The sequence below is a fragment of the Bufo gargarizans genome, chromosome 3 (genome assembly GCF_014858855.1).
Source record: "Bufo gargarizans isolate SCDJY-AF-19 chromosome 3, ASM1485885v1, whole genome shotgun sequence".
NCBI classification, from domain to species: domain Eukaryota; kingdom Metazoa; phylum Chordata; class Amphibia; order Anura; family Bufonidae; genus Bufo; species Bufo gargarizans.
Window position 1 is genome coordinate 540,283,240 of NC_058082.1, and position 19,805 is coordinate 540,303,044.

The 19,805-nt window shown below is 40.7% G+C and overlaps 1 protein-coding gene across 2 annotated transcripts in view; it reads right to left on the reverse strand.

The window, feature by feature from the left end:
- Positions 1 to 19,805, reverse strand: part of PNPLA4 (patatin like phospholipase domain containing 4) — a 116,687-nt gene that overhangs the window by 35,356 nt on the left and 61,526 nt on the right. The gene's annotated exons all lie outside the window — the stretch shown is intronic.

Here is a 19,805-nt window from a genome sequence, read left to right on the forward strand (position 1 = left end):
AAATAAAAATGAACAAATTAAGCATGTTGCAACGCGGCATTTCCCCCACGAAAACACTGGTTCATCAGGGGACAAAAAGATGCTGTTAGTGATAGATCAAAAATAAAGGAATCAAACAATTCCAAATAAATAAAAAAATAAAAAAATAAAAGAAGTCCTGGGGTATTGACTTCTCTACTAGAACCCCAGTGATAGGGAACCCCCTGGTTAGGGTCAATTGAGAATAGCCTAGAACTGCATGGTGTCGGCTAATAGGTGGCTAGGCTATTCAATATTCTATGTCTTTTAGATATTATACATTGAAGGTTACATTTTTATATGGGAAGGTTTTCTATATTAGGTTTTAATAAAAGTATAATAGTATAGCAAAGTAAAATATGAATTTTTAACACAGGCATTGCTTTACTTTAGTGCAATTACATGGAATTGCCACAACAATGCTTCAATAGAACTTTCTAGGTGCCAATTTAAACAAGAAAAGGAACCGCAGTCTTGAGCAAAGCAATATAGAGGTGATAAGCTTCGTCATTGCCTTGCTATATAAAAGGCATGAAATAGTAATAGCCTGGAAATGTCACACTAGTTCTTGGGTCCCTTTTAGTTACGTTGTTATATTTAACAGCTGAAACACATTTTTTTACTTTGAGATATAGTTACAATTATGCATTATTCAAACTAAGGAAGAGCCAAAGAGAGACATTTAATTTAGTTTTTTACATATCCCCATGACTAGAATCCTTCGTCTTTCTATGAGATATCATTGTGCTCATGTTTTTTTTTTTTTTTTTTTTTTTTACTTGAGCTGCTGAGTTACATCACTTTATATGAGAAGTAAACCATTATATTTTGGTACATTATCCTAAAAAGAAATTGAAATTTGAGGAAAAAACAGTTTAACCACTTAGTGACCAAGCATCTTTTTTTTTTAAATTGCATTCCAAGAGCAAGAACTTTTTTGTTTTTTCATAAATGTACTTGTATGAGGTCTTATTTTTTGCAGGACAAGTTATAGTTTTTTATGCACAATTTTAAGTACAATGATTAAAGCCAGCCGTTTAGCTAAAACCCCCTTTGTTTACGTCAGTAAAAACACGTATGGGTGGTCACTAAGGGGTTAAAGGCTATGTACACCTTTGGAGTAATTTTTTTTAATGATATCAGAACTCCTCCCATTTGGATCAGGCGATTTTAATTAGCAGGAGTCTGCAAAAGGGTTTGCAGTTGGAGTTCCTGAGAGCATGTGAATAGGTGAGCTTTGACAACTGTTCACATGGTGCGGCACTGCGAGATTGCTATTGCTGCTGCAGTGCTGGGCTGGTGGGTTTGTCGGGCCCTGTGCCTGGGTGGCATTGTCAGGCAGCAGGGGTGGTGTTTGGCTACTGGGTCCCACTGCCTGCTGGTGCACTGCCGCGGCATCAGTGATCGCCACCAAAATACAGTAGGTTCCCACTCAAGGAGGCAACCTCATCATTGTGATTGAGCTTATGCTTTTTGATCAAAATGTATACTAATGCCTCACGCACAGTATGTAGCTTAGGGAGAAGTGATATTAATTATGTTGAGAAGCAGTTATAGATCAAAGCAAGTGGATGTGCAATCCATTATTTTTTTTTTATATATATATATTTCTGGGCAATATATAAGCATTGTCTGGGGACTGTTCTTTCCCGTTATTGAGAGCATCTAGAATGCAGAGTATGAGTGTGAAGTAGTGAAGCATTGTAGGCCAGGAAACTTTTGGATTTCTTGGAAAGATATTTAACATAGCAAGTTTGAAAGTTAAGTTGTTCTTATGCCAGAAGATATAAAATGTGCTAATTTTTATATATGTTTTGCAAAAACCTAGAGGAGCATTGGCTGGCATACAAAACTCTTTATGTACAGTACAGACCAAAAGTTTGGACATACCTTCTCATTCAAAGAGTTTTCTTTATTATCATGACTATAAAAATTGTAGATTCACACTGAAGGCATCAAAACTATGAATTAACACATGTGGAATTATATACATAACAAAAAAAGTGTGAAACAACTGAAAATATGTCATATTCTAGGTTCTTCAAAGTAGCCACCTTTTGCTTTGATTACTGCTTTGCACACTCTTGGCATTCTCTTGATGAGCTTCAAGATGTAGTCACCTGAAATGGTCTTCCAACAGTCTTGAAGGAGTTCCCAGAGATGCTTAGCACTTGTTGGCCCTTTTGCCTTCACTCTGCGGTCCAGCTCACCGCAAACCATCTTGATTAGGTTCAGGTCCGGTGAGTGTGGAGGCCAGGTCATCTGGCGCAACACCCCATCACACTCCTTCATGGTCAAATAGCCCTTACACAGCCTGGAGGTGTGTTTGGGGTCATTGGCCTGTTGAAAAATAAATGATGGTCCAACTAAACGCAAACCGGATGGAATAGCATGCCGCTGCAAGATGCTGTGGTAGCCATGCTGGTTCAGTATGCCTTCAATTTTGAATAAATCCCCAACAGTGTCATCAGCAAAGCACCCCTACACCATCACACCTCCTCCTCCATGCTTCACGGTGGGAACCAGGCATGTAGAGTCCATCCGTTCACCTTCTCTGCATCGCACAAAGACACAGTGGTTGGAACCAAAGATCTCAAATTTGGACTCATCAGACCAAAGCACAGATTTCCACTAGTCTAATGTTCATTCCTTGTGTTCTTTAGCCCAAGCAAGTCTCTTCTGCTTGTTGCCTGTCCTTAGCAGTGGTTTCCTAGCAGATATTCTACCATGAAGACCTGATTCACACAGTCTCCTCTTAACAGTTGTTCTAGAGATGTGTCTGCTGCTAGAACTCTGTGTGGCATTGACCTGGTCTCCAATCTGAGCTGCTGTTAACCTGCGATTTCTGAGGCTGGTGACTCGGATGAACTTATCCTCCGCAGCAGAGGTGACTCTTAGTCTTCCTTTCCTGGGGCGGTCTGCATGTGAGCCAGTTTCTTTGTAGCACTTGATGGTTTTTGTGACTGCTCTTGGGGAGACTTTCAAAGTTTTCCCAATTTTTCGGACTGACTGACCTTAATTTCTTAAAGTAATGATGGCCACTAATTTTTCTTTACTTAGCTGTTTTTTTCTTGCCATAATACAAATTCTAACAGTCTATTCAGTAGGACTATCAGCTGTGTATTCGCCTGACTTCTCCACGCAACTGATGGTCCCAACCCCATTTATAAGGCAAGAAATCCCACTTATTAAACCTGACAGGGCACACCTGTGAAGTGAAAACCATTTCAGGTGACTACCTCCTGAAGCTCATCAAGAGAATGCCAAGAGTGTGCAAAGCAGTAATCAAAGCAAAAGGTGGCTACTTTGAAGAACCTAGAATGTGACATATTTTCAGTTGTTTCACACTTTTTTGTTATGTATATAATTCCACATGTGTTAATTCATAGTTTTGATGCCTTCAGTGTTAATCTACAATTTTCATAGTCATGAAAAGTCATGAAGTCATAAAGAAAACTCTTTGAATGAGAAAGTATGTCCAAACTTTTGGTCTGTACTGTACATGGTCAGATATCATAGCCAAATCTCATAATAATGACAGTTTAAGGCAAAATACTCACATTGACACCTGACTCTGACACCTGACTTTTCAATACCTAAACATGTACTTATGTAGCCAAGCTAAAATTGACTCTGATTAAACATGGCACACTGTTGTATTGGTTATTTCATGACAAAAGCCATTGAAATCCATTAAAATGTTTTTCTTGCCATTCACTACTTAACATGTTAATTATCTGCATGTTTATTATTTACCTATTAAATATTACTTCCTTAATATCTGAATAAATAAGCCTTAAGTCTATGGCTTATACTAGGTTTTGAGGTCAAAGCAGGAAGAAGATAATTTGGAAAGAAAGTTGGATAGGTTTTTTTAAATATACTTGCTAGAGGACAAATTCAAATAATGTTTGATGTCTGGCTTTTTTAACATGTCAGGGTCAAAGTCAGAGTGAGTTCTAGATATACTGTGTATTTTTATGTTAAATCACATAGCCAAAAATCCCATAAGCCTGTTGCTCAATGGTAAGGTTTCTGTGTCTCAAATGTTAGCTTTTGGTTGATGAGGCTTATGGGTCACAGACAGAAGCCTCTGGGTTCAAGACCCAATACAAACATTAAAAAAATATATATTTTTAAACCCTAGCTAGGAGACACATTCAAAATATGTTTGACTTTGATGTCTGACTTTCTTCACAGGTCAGGGCCAAACAAGTTTCAGATACAATTTATATTTGCTAGCTAAATCACAAAAACTGCTAACGTAAGTAAACCCACTTGGCTCACTTTAGGGTGCAATAACGGTTTCATTTATTTCAGGGTGCATTAACAGTTCACATATGTTAGTTTGCAAAAGTGGTCTCATCTTTAGCATTCAATAAGAGTTTCACTTTTAGAATGCAATAAAGGGATCATTTATGTTAGGATGCAGTAGGAGGTTTGCTTAATTTACGGTGCATTAAAGGGTTAATTTTGTTTACATTTCATTAAGGGCTTCAGTTACTTAAAGAGTAAATGCCCTTGACCAAAATTTTGACAAGATGTCCTTAATTCCCTAATAACACTTTTTCTAATATACTTTGTCAATGGATTTTATATTTTTATTAGCGTTTCCCTACTTAAATCGCACAATTCCCTGTGCACTTAAAACTGACATTTCCGTACACCGCTGACTGCTCAGCAGTGTATGGAGTACGGACTGTACACACTTTATAAATGAGGCTGCAGCAGTGCATACGGGCAGGAGCACATATTGCTGATCTATGAAGCACAATCGTAGCAATAGATTAAAAAATATTATTATCAAAAAGCACTGATTGAAAAGTTTAAGGCTACCACCAAGGGAAAATATTTTTATGAAAATACGCTAATTAAACAGTTCAAGGCTACCACCATAAACTTAGTGGATGAAAGAATAGGAGGAAATTGATCTATGGATCACAAGCATGGCAATAAATAATAATATTACAAAAAGTAACTGAACAGTTTGAAAAACACACACACATACACACACACACACACACACACACACACTGTAGAAACACCATTGATGGTCTTCAATTCATAAGACAACCTTTGAGTGTGCACAGACAGACAAATAAGGGATAAACATTAAACATCCAGTGCCAGAATACAATGCAATGTTTTTTTATTTAAAATATCTTTGCATATATTTAGCCAAGACAAAAAGCAAGGAAGGATAGATCTCTATAGTGCCAAATACAGCTCTAGTAGCATAACTTTGCATTTTGTGAAATGAAATGGTATGTCATAATGAATAGTGATGGACGAACATCGGCCGGGGAGATTCGCAAACTTGATCAAATGTTCGCGAACCGCGAGTTTGCTGTGGCCCCCATTGATTTTAATGGGAGGCTAACCTGAAAAACCTTCAGGAAATATTTACAGCCACCAAATACTTACAAGAAGTGCATAAATTGTCCCACAACATGGACAGTGACATACCAGAGAGGGATCAATAGCAAAAAATCCCCCCCAAAATATGTATTTTGTTCATGGGCCATTTTTATGCATCTTAAAGGGAAATTCTCAGAAATGTGCACTGCTGGAGCCTAGAAAAAATATATTTTAGGCCATGGGAGCACAGGCCCCAAAAAATAGGCATTCACCAGACAGAAAACATCAAGTGATTATGTGGCTGGAGGAATATTAGACGGTCATTAGATTTCAATTTTACTGCAGCCCAGTACAAATAGATGTCAAATACATATGTTTAAAAGAACAAAAAATATAAAATTGGATTAAAAACATGGCTAACAAAAACCCAAATGATAATAGTTGAAATTCAATAACACGTGGTCGTCAACAGATGTTGAATTCCTCTGAGGTCCAAAACATTATGCATTCACCGGACATAAAAGAACAAGTAATTATGTGGCTGGAGGTATATTAGAAGGTCATTCAATATCAATTTTACTGCAGGCCAGTGTAGTACAGGCCCCAAACATTAGGCATTCACCGGACCGAAAAGATCAATTGATAATGTGGATGGAGGTACATTATGCGGTCACTGTGTAACAATTTTACTGTTGGCCAGTTAGATTACAGGCCCCAAAAATTATGCATTCACCGTACATAAAAGATTGAGCGATTATGTGGCCGGAGGTATATTAGACGGTCAATGGATATCAATTTTACAGCAGGCCAGTGGACTATAGGACCCAAAAATTATTCATTCACCATACAGAAAAGACCAATTGATAATGTGACTGGAGAACATTAGGCGTTCACCGTATAACAATTTTAATGTTGGCCAGTTAGATTACAGGCCCCAAAAATTATGCATTCAACATACATAAATGATCAAGTGATTATGTGGCTGGAGGTATATTAGACGGTCAATGAATATCAATTTTACAGCAGGCCAGTGGACTATAGGACCCAAAAATTATTCATTCACCGTACAGAAAAGAACAATTGATAATGTGACTGGAGGTACATTAGGCGGTCACCGTATAACAATTTTACTGTTGACAAGTTAGATTATAGGCCCCAAAAACTATGCATTCACCGTACATAAATGATCAAGTGATTATGTGGCTGGAGATATATTAGACAGCAATTCAATATTAATTTGACTGCAGGCCAGTGTAGTACAGGCCCTAAACATTAGGCATTCACCGGACAGAAAATAACAAGTAATTAGGTGGCTGGAGGTATTTTAGATGGTCATTAGATATGAATTTTACTGCAGACTAGTACAAATAGATCTCAAAAACATGTTTAAAAGAACAAAAATAATAAAATTAGATTAAAAACATGGCTAACAAAATCCCCTTTCTTGAAAAAAATCTAAAATGATAATAGTTGAAATTTAATAACACGTGGTCGTCACAGGTATTGAATTCCTCCGAGGTCCCAAACATTAGGCACTCACCGGACAGAAAAGGCCTTTTATGCCGCTGTATTTACCTAAGACAGGGACCATTATTTGCTCTGGGTGGTGGCGGATATTTGTGGGCTGTCATGAGAAAATTCAATTAAACGTAGTCATCACAGGTGTTGAATTCCTCCGAGATCCATGCCTCATTCATTTTTAGAAATTTGAGGTAGTACACTTACGTGAGCTAGGCGAGTGCGCTTCACGGCCGTGATCCCCCCTGCTACGCTGAGCGTTCTTTTGGACAGAACACTCGATGAGGGGAAGCCAAGAGTTCCATGGCAAATTGTGCCAGCTCTGGCAACAGGTAAAGCCTGCACACCCAGTAGTCAAGGGGTTCCTTATTTCTCAGAGCGTCCACATCGGCCGTTAATCTGATGTAGTCGGACATCTGTCGGTCTAGGCATTCCCTAAGGATCCGGTTGGCTGCAAGAATGATCTTATATTCGAAGTGACAATTACATCTTCAAACCGCCCTCTTCTTGCATGTGCTGTAGGATTGGTACTCACAACTGTTTCTCTGTGGGTGGAAATTCCTCTGCCAGTGCCAGTAACAGCAGAATGCAGCATCTCTCGCCTGGAAATTCTGCATTCTGACAGCCCTCTGTGATGCTGGTAACATGTCCTCCATTTTGTGTTTGTACCGGGGATCTAAGTACGTTGCCACCCAGTACTGGTCCTTGGGCTTTATGCTTTTTGTACGGGGGTCCCTCTTCAAAACACTGGTGCATGAAGGCCCCCATTTGCACTAAACTGGAAGAGGTGGAGTTGCCTGGCCCCTGCTCATCGTCCAGAATAATATCATCCTCGGTCTCCTCCCCCCAGCCACTTCCTCATCTTGATCCTCAACAGCTTGATTAATGACATGACGCAATGCACTCTCCGGAAAAAAGGCATAAGGTACTATGTCACTGATGGTGCTCTGGCTGCGACTGACCAGTGATCTCATCAAATGGCCGCAGAAGTCTGCATGCAAAGAGCATGAGCAGCCACTGGCACAGTGAAAAAAAAAAAAAAAGCTTCCCAGAACTTGTCCTGCCGCAGAGTTCATACAGGTAGTCATTAATGGCACATTACTGCTGGAGAAGCCTATCAAGCATACACAAGGTGGAGTTCCAGCGCATCGGTCAGTCACAAATCAGACATCTGACGGGCAAGTGGTGGCGCCGCTGAACTTTAGCAAGGCGAGTCATGGCCGTGTAAGATCTTCTAAAATGTACATAGATTTTCCTGGCCTGCCGCAAGACATCCTGGACCCCGGGGTATTTGGCAATGAATCGCTGCACAACTAAGTTCAGGACGTGTGCATGCATGGCATGTGTGTCATTTTGCCCTGTTTCAGTGCGCTTAGCAGATTGGCACCATTGTCACACAACACTTTACCAACTGTCAAATTGAGTGAGGTTAGCCACTGATCAGCGTATGACCACACAGCTGAAAGCAGTGTGGCTCTTGGCTTCCAGGCACAACAGCCGCAGCACAGCATGGCAACGACTCACCTGGCACGTCAAATAGGTTCTGGGGAGCTTGGGAGTGCAGCGGAAGAGGCGGTAGCAGTGGAAAAGGAAGAGGATGAAGTAGGAGGAGGAGAAGAGGCAGGCCTGCATGCAATCTGTGGTGGTAACACCAAATCCACATGGGTGCCATGGGTTACATGCTTGATGGCCGTCAGAAGGTTCACCCAGTAGGCAGTAAAAGTTATGTACCTTCCCTGCCCGTGTGTGCTAGACCACGTGTCTGTGGTCAGATGCATCTTGGCACCGACACTGTGTGCCAGAGATATATTAACTTGCTGATGAACATGGCCATATAGTTCAGGAATGCCCTTCTGGGAGATATATTTTCTTCCGGGGACCTTCCATTGCGGTGTGCTAATGGGCACAAATGTTCTAAATGCCTCAGAGTCCACCAATTTATATGACAATAGTTTGCGGGCTAGCAGTTCCGACAATCCAGCGGTCAGCCGTTGGGCAAGAGGATAATCCGGCGTCATAATAGAAGGAGAAGAGGGAGGACGTGGAGTACCAGGAGTGTATTTTTGTGGGTTCTGACGGCGTTGCTCCCACTGGGCTCGGGGATGGGAGGCCAGGTGCCTTCTTAAGGCGGTAATCCTTAGGTGAGTGTTGGGCTTACCTTATGCGTTAACAGCACAGTATGCAGATGGCAACACTATTGTCAGAAGCTGACACGTAAAAAAAAAAAGAAAGAAAGCCCACACTGCGGAGCCATGTACCAGCGTCCTTGGAGCACAAGATGTGCTTGGTGGATGACTCGCTCCAGATACATTTACAGTCTGCTTTTTGCCTCCGGTGCACTGTGAGTTCTGCCTGTTTCTTCTACTTCTCCTCCCTATCTGCTGCTCCGTCTCTCCCTCTGAACTCCCCTCCTCTTCCTCTATTGTGGGCACCCATGTGTCATCCATCGACACGTCATCATCGTCACCTTTACCACCACTGATATTAGAGATCTCGGAGTGGGCAGCAACAGCGGGGACCACCCACCTTGGGCTGGTCTGGGTCCTGTCGTCAGACCGCTGGGTGGCTGCAGTTGCTACCTCCTCTTCCTCATCCGATGCCAAGAATGGCTACGCATCGGTAAGGTATGGGAATTGATGGGAAAATAATTCGTCTGACTCGAGTGGAGGGGCTATGGTGGTGGTGATGTCTTTGGGGGTGCATACAGCAGAGAGTGAGGAGGGTGCAGAAGCAGAAGGCTGAGTGAGCCACTCAACCAACTCTGGTGCGTCCTTTGACGTAATCGCATGCACCTTCTCCAATTTCCCACTTAGGCTCCGGCCTGGTGCACCTTCCCGACCCTTACCAGCCTTTTTTTAAATTACCATTTGACAAAGTCCCTATAGAAGAGCAGTATTTGTGGAAGCAGGTATATAAAACCCCTTAATCAATTTTTTGGGGGGTCAACTGGTATATCACACCAGTTGCAATTAGTTGTTCCAATGGCGTTTGTCCCTCTGTATAGCTGCGGTATCTCAGCAGAACTGCACACTAATGCTACACAATAGAAATACACTAGATAGAATTTATATTCTAGATATATTGCACCCCTGCCTCAATCAGATTTTTTGGGGGTCAATATCATTCACAAAAAATAATACACTATAATAATAGATGCAAGCATAACATATGGTGTAAGTCCTCACTCTATTGATAAGATCTGAGACACTTGGTCAATACATTTTGATCAAAACAAATCTAAGCCCACCTCCCAAGTAACAAGGTGGTCTCATTTCAAGAGGGTCCTACACTAAGCCTGCCTATGCCGTTATGCACTTATGTTCAGGAGCGCAGACCCCACACATTTATAGTGTAGCTCCTGGTTACCTCCATGTGCAGCAGCAACCGGTGGGAGGAGTTACTGGCACATGATTGGGGGGTGCACCTGTTACTGGCACATGATTGGGGGGTGCTCTTGTTACTGGCACATGATTGGCGGAGTTCTCTTGTTACTGGCACATGATTGGGGGGCTCTTGTTACTGGGACATGATTGGGGGTGCTCTTGTAACTGGCACATAATTCGGGGGTGCTCTTGCTACTGGCACATGATTGGGGGGTGCTCTTACTACTGCCACATGATTGGGGGAAGGTGCTCTTGTTACTGGCACATGATTGGGGGGTCTTGTTACTGGCACATGATTAAGGGAGGCTCTTGTTACTTGGACATAATTGGGGGGGGGGCTCTTATTACTCACACATGATTGGGGGCATCTATGGGGACACATCTTACTGGCACATGATTGGGGGGCACTTATTACTGGCACATTATTGGGGCCACTTATTACTGGCACATTATTGGGGCCACTTATTACTGGCACATTATTGGGGGAACTATTTACTGGCACATTATTGGGTGGCACTATAGGGGCATCTATTGAGGCCACAAAGAAAGGGTATTTTATATGGGGGGCTCTGTACAGTAGTATTTTATACTGGGACACATTATGGTGGGTACTATGGGAAAGGGAGGAGAGGAGTGCAATTAGTTGTTCCAATGGCATTTTTCCCTCTGTATAGCTGAGGTATCTGAACAGAACCGCACACAAATGCTGCACAATACAAATGCACTATATAGCAATTATCTTATAGGTATATCACACCCCTGCCTCAATCAGATTTTTTGGAGGGCAACTGTTATATCATTCACAAAAAATAATACACTATAATAATAGATGCAAGCATAACATATGGTGTAAGCCCTCACTCTATTGATAAGATCTGAGACACTTGGTCAATACATTTTGATCAAAACAAATCTAAGCCCACCTCCCAAGTAACAAGGTGGTCTAATTTCAAGAGGGTCCTACACTAAGCCTGCCTATGCCGTTATGCACTTATGTTCAGGAGCGCAGACCCCACACATTTATAGTGTAGCTCCTGGTTACCTCCATGTGCAGCAGCAACCGGTGGGAGGAGTTACTGGCACATGATTGGGGGGTGCTCTTGTTACTGGCACATGATTGGCGGAGTTCTGCCCTGCCTTAATCGGATTTTTTGGGGGGCATCTGGTATATCACACCAGTTGCAAGTCGTTGTTCCAATGGCGTTTGTCTGTATAGTTGCGGTATCTCAGCAGAAACACACACAAATGCTGCACAATACAAATGCACTATAAAGAAATTATATTCTAGGTATATCGCATCCCTGCCTCAATCAGATTATTTTTTTTTTTTTTTGGGGGGGGGGGGGGCAACTGGTATATCACACCAGTTGCAATTAGTAGTTTCAATATTGTTTGTTTCTCTGTATAGCTGCGGTATCTCAGCAGAACTGCAGACAAATGCTGCACAATGCAAATGCACTATATAAAAATTATATTCTATGTATATCACACCCCTACCTCAATAAGATTTTTTTGAGGAAACTGGTAGGTCACACCAGTTGCAATTAGTTGTTCCAATGGTGTTTTTCCCTTTGTATAGCTGCGGTATCTCAGCAGAACCACCCACAAATGCTGCACAATACAAATGCACTATATAGAAATTATATTCTAGGTATATCTCACCCCTGCCTCAATCAAATTATTTTGGGGCAACGGTTATAGCCCACCAGTTGCAATTAGTTCCAATGGCATCTGTCCCTCTGTATTGCTGTGGTATCTCATCAGAACCGCACACAAATGCTGCACAATACAAATGCACTATATAGAAATTATGTTATTGGTATATCACACCCCTGCCTCAATCAGATTTTTTGGGGGCAACTGTTATATCACACCAGTTGCAATTAGTTGTTCCAATAGCGTTTGTCACTCTGTATAGCTGCAGTATCGCAGCAGAATTGCACACAGCTGCTGCATAATACAAATGCACTATAATATACTTTCTATGTTATATTACACCCCTCAGTATGTCACACCTTTCGATAGCACACCTATACCTGTCCTTAAAATGACTTTTTCTGGCCCTATTAGCTAGCATTTGGTGTCTCTATACTCTCTATCAGTCTGCCCATGCTCCACACAGCAATCTCTCCTTACACTGGTAAAAAACTGAATGTAAAATGGCGGCCAGATCGGGTTTATTTATAGGGTAGGGGTTGTTTCCATGTGCTGAAATGTCTCAATTGGCTGTCCAGTCCCACCTGATGGATGTGTCATGGGTCAAAGTTTTGCACAATGCCATGAATATGGCGCTGGCTGACATCTCCATATTTTCGCTGCAAATTTTGCCGCAAATCGCAATGCCTAATAATGAATGCCATATTATAAGATAGATGCTTCAAGGGGGAGATGCAATGCTTCAGGATAACACCATATGGCAGCCCACAGAGTATAATATGGCAGCTTCTCCTTATAATGTTTGGCTGTATGAGCCCATCTGGTCCTGTGTTAGTGTCCCGGTTTAAAATGTTCACACACTGTATAAATAACGCACATGTAGAACAGTAGAACACTGAATTTAAATTAATGGACAATTGTTTTAGTAGAAGAGCCCAAATCATTCAAGGACAGCAACAGTTTACATCCTCTGCTTCATATTTATAGCTTGCTCTGATTGGCTTAGATGCTGACAGACAGGCTGATTAGCCAATCAGAAGGAAATATAAGCAAGTTCTTCTGCATAGAAGGAATAAATGATAATGATATTCTGTTACCATTTGGGGTTGTGAAAGGATGTCTTGTGGCAGTGTCTGCCAAAACCAATGGCACACACAATCCATTTACTAGGGATGTTATAGAGAGAGAATTGGAGATATAATTTTATAATTTAGATTTTAGACGTTTGTGAGGGAAATCTTAGCATAGAAAGTAAGTAAAGGACTGGTTACTGTATTAGTTGTTTCATACACTTTGCTAGCAAGTTCCACATTGCAGAATCCTGCTAGAAAATCATATTTATATATGATCAGTCAGCCTAATACAGTTTATAGGCTTATTGCCAGCACCCCAAGAGCATACAGTACATTCTGACACAAACACTGAGAGATTGCTCCCTTTTTCTACCATTCATAATTTACACTTCTGTGCATTATAACTGTTATTGAACATAATTTAGTACTGCAAGATACTGTTCAATGTTGTAGCAAAAGTATCTTACTGCACTAACGCCACTATTATACCTGTGTTATTGAACACTTTATATATTACCATAGTTTACCGGTCATTGTTATAGCAAAAACAATACTGTAATAATGCCATTATTATACTACTGTTATATAATGAGTTGCATATTACTGCAAGATACTCTTCAGTGTTATAGCAACATCATTTTATTAAAACAATGCCAATATTATACTGTGTTATCAAAAATCTTGCATATTACTGCAAGCCAGCGTTCATTGTTATAACATTGTCATCTTCATCAGCTGCTCCTTCTCCTGCCCACGTTTCTCCACTGCATTGTGAGAATGTGTGGCCATGAGAAAACTATGCACGACCAGCAATGGGCTTTCTTGCAAGCTGAACTTCCACCTGGCCAAGTTGCTGTTGGCGTCATTTCTGCTGTGCCACTTAGTTGTGGTAAATGTGATACAGTTCTCCACCTTCCCCAAAACTGAATTCTTTTCTAAAATGTCCTTTTCTCTATGTGATCAGCCACAGTGTTTCCCCATTTCATCAATTGGACTTTTTGCCAGATATCCGTAGTGGTGAAGTTTCACATCCTCATTAAAAATTTTTTTTCAAAAATTGTATTATTTTCTACACTATCATCTGCAGTTTTAGCCATATGTCATTCGTCAAACTTTTGGCCAGGTGTCCTTAGTGGTGCAGTTCCGCAACTTCACCAAAATTCTATTATTTTGAAAAGTTAAATCAGGCTTTTTGCCAGTACTAGTGTCCATAAAAATTGTCTTATCATTATGGAAATGTGTGCAGTTCTGTGTCTTCACCCAAATATAATTCTGCTATATGATATTCCTATGTACATCTGTCTAGTTGTCCATTTTTTTTGTATTGTTTATAATAGTTTCATTTTCTTAATGACCGTGGCCTTTCCCCATCACATACCCTGTTCCCTAACCTCATGGACTTCTGAGGAGGCAGACTGGCCCAGTTTGCAGTCTTTGTAAGGTACAGTCTTGTCCAGCCTCTAGTTTCATCTCTAAGAGGGTTTTCAGAAAGAAAGGTGGCGTCACCCAAATTTAATTCTGCTGTATGGTGTAGATACTTCTGGTCAACTGACTGTAAAAATGGTCTGCTTTTAGAAATGTTACGAAGTTCTGTATATGTTATTCTCCTCTATGGAAGCAGTACTTTTGGCCAGCTTTCTTAAAAAAAAAAAAAAATGTTTCCTTTTAGAAATGTTGCACAGCTCCACGCTTTTAACAAAATTGTATTATTCACTATGGCACCTAGTACTTCTGGCTGTCTGTCAAAATTGCCTTATTTTACAAATGTTGCATAGTTCTACATTTTTGTCCAAATGTGATTCTTAACTATGGCAATAGTACTTATTGCCAATTGTAATTGTCTTATTTTTTGAAACATTGTGCAATTCCACACCTTAACCAAAATTGTAACTGTCATGATTATATTTTTTTATTTATTTTTTGCTACTTTGTAGGGACAGAGAGAGGCAACATTTTTTTTCTAATACAGTTTATTTAGAAAATGTATATATTTATAGTATAAAACTTGCCCAGAAATGTCCCTTCGCAGCGCTCTCTCTGTATGAACGTTGCTAAGGCACATCGGTCTTCCTTGTGCAGTACAATGCAGTACTGAGTGGGAAGACAGGCTTGGCTGGGAGCTGCTCCCTCACATAGTGTACAGGATATTAATATCTCTACCCTAAATATATATGCATCCCCCCGCTATTTTTCACTGATAAGTGTGGCCAGCGTTGTCAGTGATTTTATTGTGCTGTATCCCTGGTGCACTGAGTAACTAGCCATGACAGTAGAGGGAGGCAGGCAGAAGCTATTCTACAGTATAGAGGGAGAGGTATGTACTGTCTTATGGCATTTACACTTTATAATATTTGCACTTCTGTCCAGCTGTCCATTAAAAAAATTAAAATAAATTAAAAATGGTCTTGTTTCCTAAAGGTGAGTTTACATCATGTTTTTGCCATCTGTTTAACATATACTGTATGTTGAAAAAAGAATCTGGTATAAAAATGCATACGTTTATGAATTTTTACAGTGTAACTCTATGGTTATGAACTGATGCCAATGTCTGGCCTCCACCAGCGTACAAAGCCTCTTTTGTCAAAATAAATCAGGCATGGATTCATGAGAACTTACACAGCTCTGATGAAGGCTGATGAATAGATCTGCCATTGCTGACGGTGGCGATTGCTCACCCACCTGCCCCATCACACCACTACCACTCTCTGTCTGTCTACCATCACGTTCAGTACCATTTGGCTGTTGCGTCTGCTGTAGCTGCTGTTACTCCCCACTGCTAATCCCTCTACTGACACTTCCATTACCCCTAATCCCAGTCCCATAACCTTTACACAACCACAAATGTAACAATTTTTTTTACCCCTTATGCCCCTAAAAAGCCAGACACACACATCTACTGCCCTGTCTGCTCCATTTTGTGCTGCTACTGCTGCGACAACTATTGCTGCCACATTCCACTATTAGTCCTACACACCCCTACACACCTTAGACCTTACCCTCAGGCCCCTTGCAGACAAGCATTCCTCCCGCAGCAAGTCCGCATCGCGGCACCCGGCCTGATCTCCCAGCACTTATGGGATTTGCATAGCATTATATTGATTTATGTTGATATGTAACCCTTACAGTTCTGGAATGTATTGGATAACACTGGCAGCATTATGCCAATGTTATCCAATACATTCCAGAACTGTAAGGGTTACATAGCATCATAAATCAATATAATGCTATGTCACCCCCGGCAAAGCTGGGGGATCAGGCCGGGAGCTGCGTTGCGAAATCGCTGCGGGAGGAACGCTCGTCCGTAAGGGGCTTTAGACTCCACATCAACACAGTATTGTTGCTGCTCACAAATAAAACAAAGCACTGTATCTTCTGACACACTAGCATGTGTGTGTTTATAAACAGAGGCAGGAATCTACCCCATTAAGGCATAATTTTTGTACTCTTGTTGTCAACAAGTCACTTTTTTTTTTCCCCCTGAGACCATCTGCCTCCACTAAACGATACTTTTTAGAAGGTTTCTAATATGAAAAAGCCTAACAAATGTGATAGTACAGTGTGTTTTTGAACCTGCTGGGGAGGGATTAATCAAACTGATGTAAAATAGAACTGGCTTAGTTGCCTTTAGTAACCAGATTCCACCTCATTTTCCAAAGGAGCTGTGAAAAATGAAAGGTGGAATCTGATTGGTTGCTATGGGCAACTAAGCCAGTTCTACTTACCAGTTTAATAAATCTCCCCCACTGTTTGTTAACACTGTCAACCATGCATTTACCAATAGCTATGTATATATATATATATATATATATATATATACACAGTACAGACCAAAAGTTTGGACACCTTCTCATTCAAAGAGTTTTCTTTATTTTCATGACTATGAAAATAGTAGATTCACACTGAAGGCATCAAAACTATGAATTAACACATGTGGAATTATATACCCAACAAAAAAGTGTGAAAACTGTAAATATGTCATATTCTAGGTTCTTCAAAGTAGCCACCTTTTGCTTTGATTACTGCTTTGCACACTCTTGGCATTTTCTTGATGAGCTTCAAGAGGTAGTCACCTGAAAAGGTCTTCCAACAGTCTTGAAGGAGTTCCCAGAGATGCTTAGCACTTGTTGGCCCTTTTGCTTTGGGGGTGCTTTGCTGGTGACACTGTTGGGGATTTATAAAAAATGGAAGGCATACTGAACCAGCATGGCTACCACAGCATCTTGCAGTGGCATGCTATTCCATCCGGTTTGCGCTTAGTTGGACCATCATTTATTTTTCAACAGGACGATGACCCCAAACACACCTCCAGGCTGTGTAAGGGCTATTTGACCATGAAGGAGAGTGATGGGGTGCTGCACCAGATGACCTGGCCTACACAGTCTCCGGACCTGAACCCAATCGAGATGGTTTGGGGTGAGCTGGACCGCAGAGTGAAGGCAAAAGGGCCAACAAGTGCTGAGCATCTCTGGGAACTCCTTCAAGACTGTTGGAAGACCTTTTCAGGTGACTACCTCTTGAAGCTCATCAAGAGAATGCCAAGAGTGTGCAAAGCAGTAATCAAAGCAAAAGGTGGCTACTTTGAAGAACCTAGAATATGACATATTTTAAGTTGTTTCACACTTTTTTTGTTATGTATATTTCCACATGTGTTAATTCATAGTTTTGATGCCTTCAGTGTGAATCTACAATTTTCATAGTCATGAAAATAAAGAAAACTCTTTGAATGAGAAGGTGTGTCAAAACTTTTGGTCTGTACTGTATATATATATATATATATATATATATATATATATATATATATATCAGTGTCATGCTGACATCATTTGCTATTGCTCTTTTTTAATTAAATAACTTAAAATAGGGGGTGAGAAAAAGCACACAGTAATAAAACAAAAATAAATGAGATAACTAAAAGATATGTACAAAATAAATAAATCTGAGTCCAAGGAGGCCTCAGATTGCCATATACCAATTTTCAGCCTAACTTGAGCATATTTGATTAGATTAGAACCAATTTTTTTGAAATTTCAGGAATCAAACAAAACAAATTTCAAGAAGTTCGCTCATCTGGAATATATCTATATCTATTTATATATCTAGCTAATTAATCTATCAAGTCATCACCATACTTTGGGGAAAATGGCAGTGCATCTTCTGAAGCAAATATTAATGAGCGCTTCTATTATGAAAGTGCTCATTAGTACACTAGGACCTTGGAGCAGTGACTATAGTGCTCATGGTGCTGGCCTTCGGCTGGGCGCCTGCTTTGCTGTGTGATGTCCTGATGCTGTACGACTTCAGGTCACAGTGCATTACGGCACCGGCAGAACACCATGGAGAAGTGAGTGCACGAAGAGAGCACTGCCTCTGGCAAGTGGTGGTGCCATCAGAGAGGTAAGTTCTTTTATTTGTTTTATGGAAAGAAGAGACATGACTGGCACTCAATATGTGGGTCATATAAGAAGTTACAATTTAATATATTATTCACAGCAATAAAATCAGCACATAATAATAAAAACTAAGTAAGTCTGCTCTACTGTCCACAGTTGAAATCGTGATGTATATCTGTGACTGAGACAGAAAGCAGAATATAAAATAACAATCGCAATATAAAATAACAATTGCAAAGAAATCGCAGGATAATCGCACATTAATCGCAGGAAGTGAAATAATCGCAAAATACTCGCAAGGACCGTGTAAGGTCATATGCACAGAGTTCCTTAATTCACTGTCACGAAGGGGTTTGGAATCATCGTGTAAAAAACATCCTTTTAGTCTTGGTGATATTTATTTAGAAGGTGGCATCCAATGGGCGACAATATATTTTGAATCCCCAAGTGTTCCCCTGGATAGAAAAGGTCAGTCCATAGGTTACACACACTGTTAACATACAGTGATTCGATCCGGCAGAAATCGTCACTGTTATTAAAGCTGAAATTTGCTAAATATGTCACTGGCAGTTAAGTATAGGTGGTGAGTAAGGCGGTATTAGATGTCTTACCAGCGGAGGATCGAAGCCGGTAGCTGGAGATCCTTCTCACGAGCCACTACCCACCGCACCGTACAGCTGTGTCTCTTGCCGTTGGCGTCCTTACCCGCAGATGCGTGACACATAGTTGCCGTCAAAGACTCGGGAGAGTAGCCTTTCAGTCCTGTTGTCATCGAACAATTTCCTGATTTTTTCCAGAAAGTTTTGGAGTGCTCCAATCTTTTTTGCTTGTTCAATGTTCCACTGTATATCCAATTAATGCCGGTGCAGGGGTGGATTAAGCCAGACGCGTTTCGAGGACCTCTCTCCTTCCTGAGTGGCTCTACCCCCGCTGATCCATCACATCCTTTTATAGTCCCATCGGTAATCTCCAAAAACTGGATGTTGCTTCTTTACATTAACAAGCCCATAAAATGTGTATCTGATATAAAAAACAGAGGGGGACTAAACCCCATACTAAAAATCAACCTCATGCATAGTATTAGTTAAAGCATAGCCCTCTACGTCAGATCCAACCATAAAAAGACACTTGGAAAATAGTAATATGTAACAGAGAAACCATTATTACATAATGTGTTCTGTAACTTGGTTTCATCCTCTATATCTTAAAGTAGCTAGGGTATGTGAGCCTTTCTCCAAGGAGGGATCACAGTGCCGATACAACGGCCAGACATGTGATCCCCCATTGGATGAGAGGCACACAACCCTGGGTCTAAAGGAAGCCAAAAACACACAAGCTCACATACCCCTAGCTACTTGAAAATATAGAAGATGAACCTAGTTACAGTACCCATTATGTTTCCACACAAA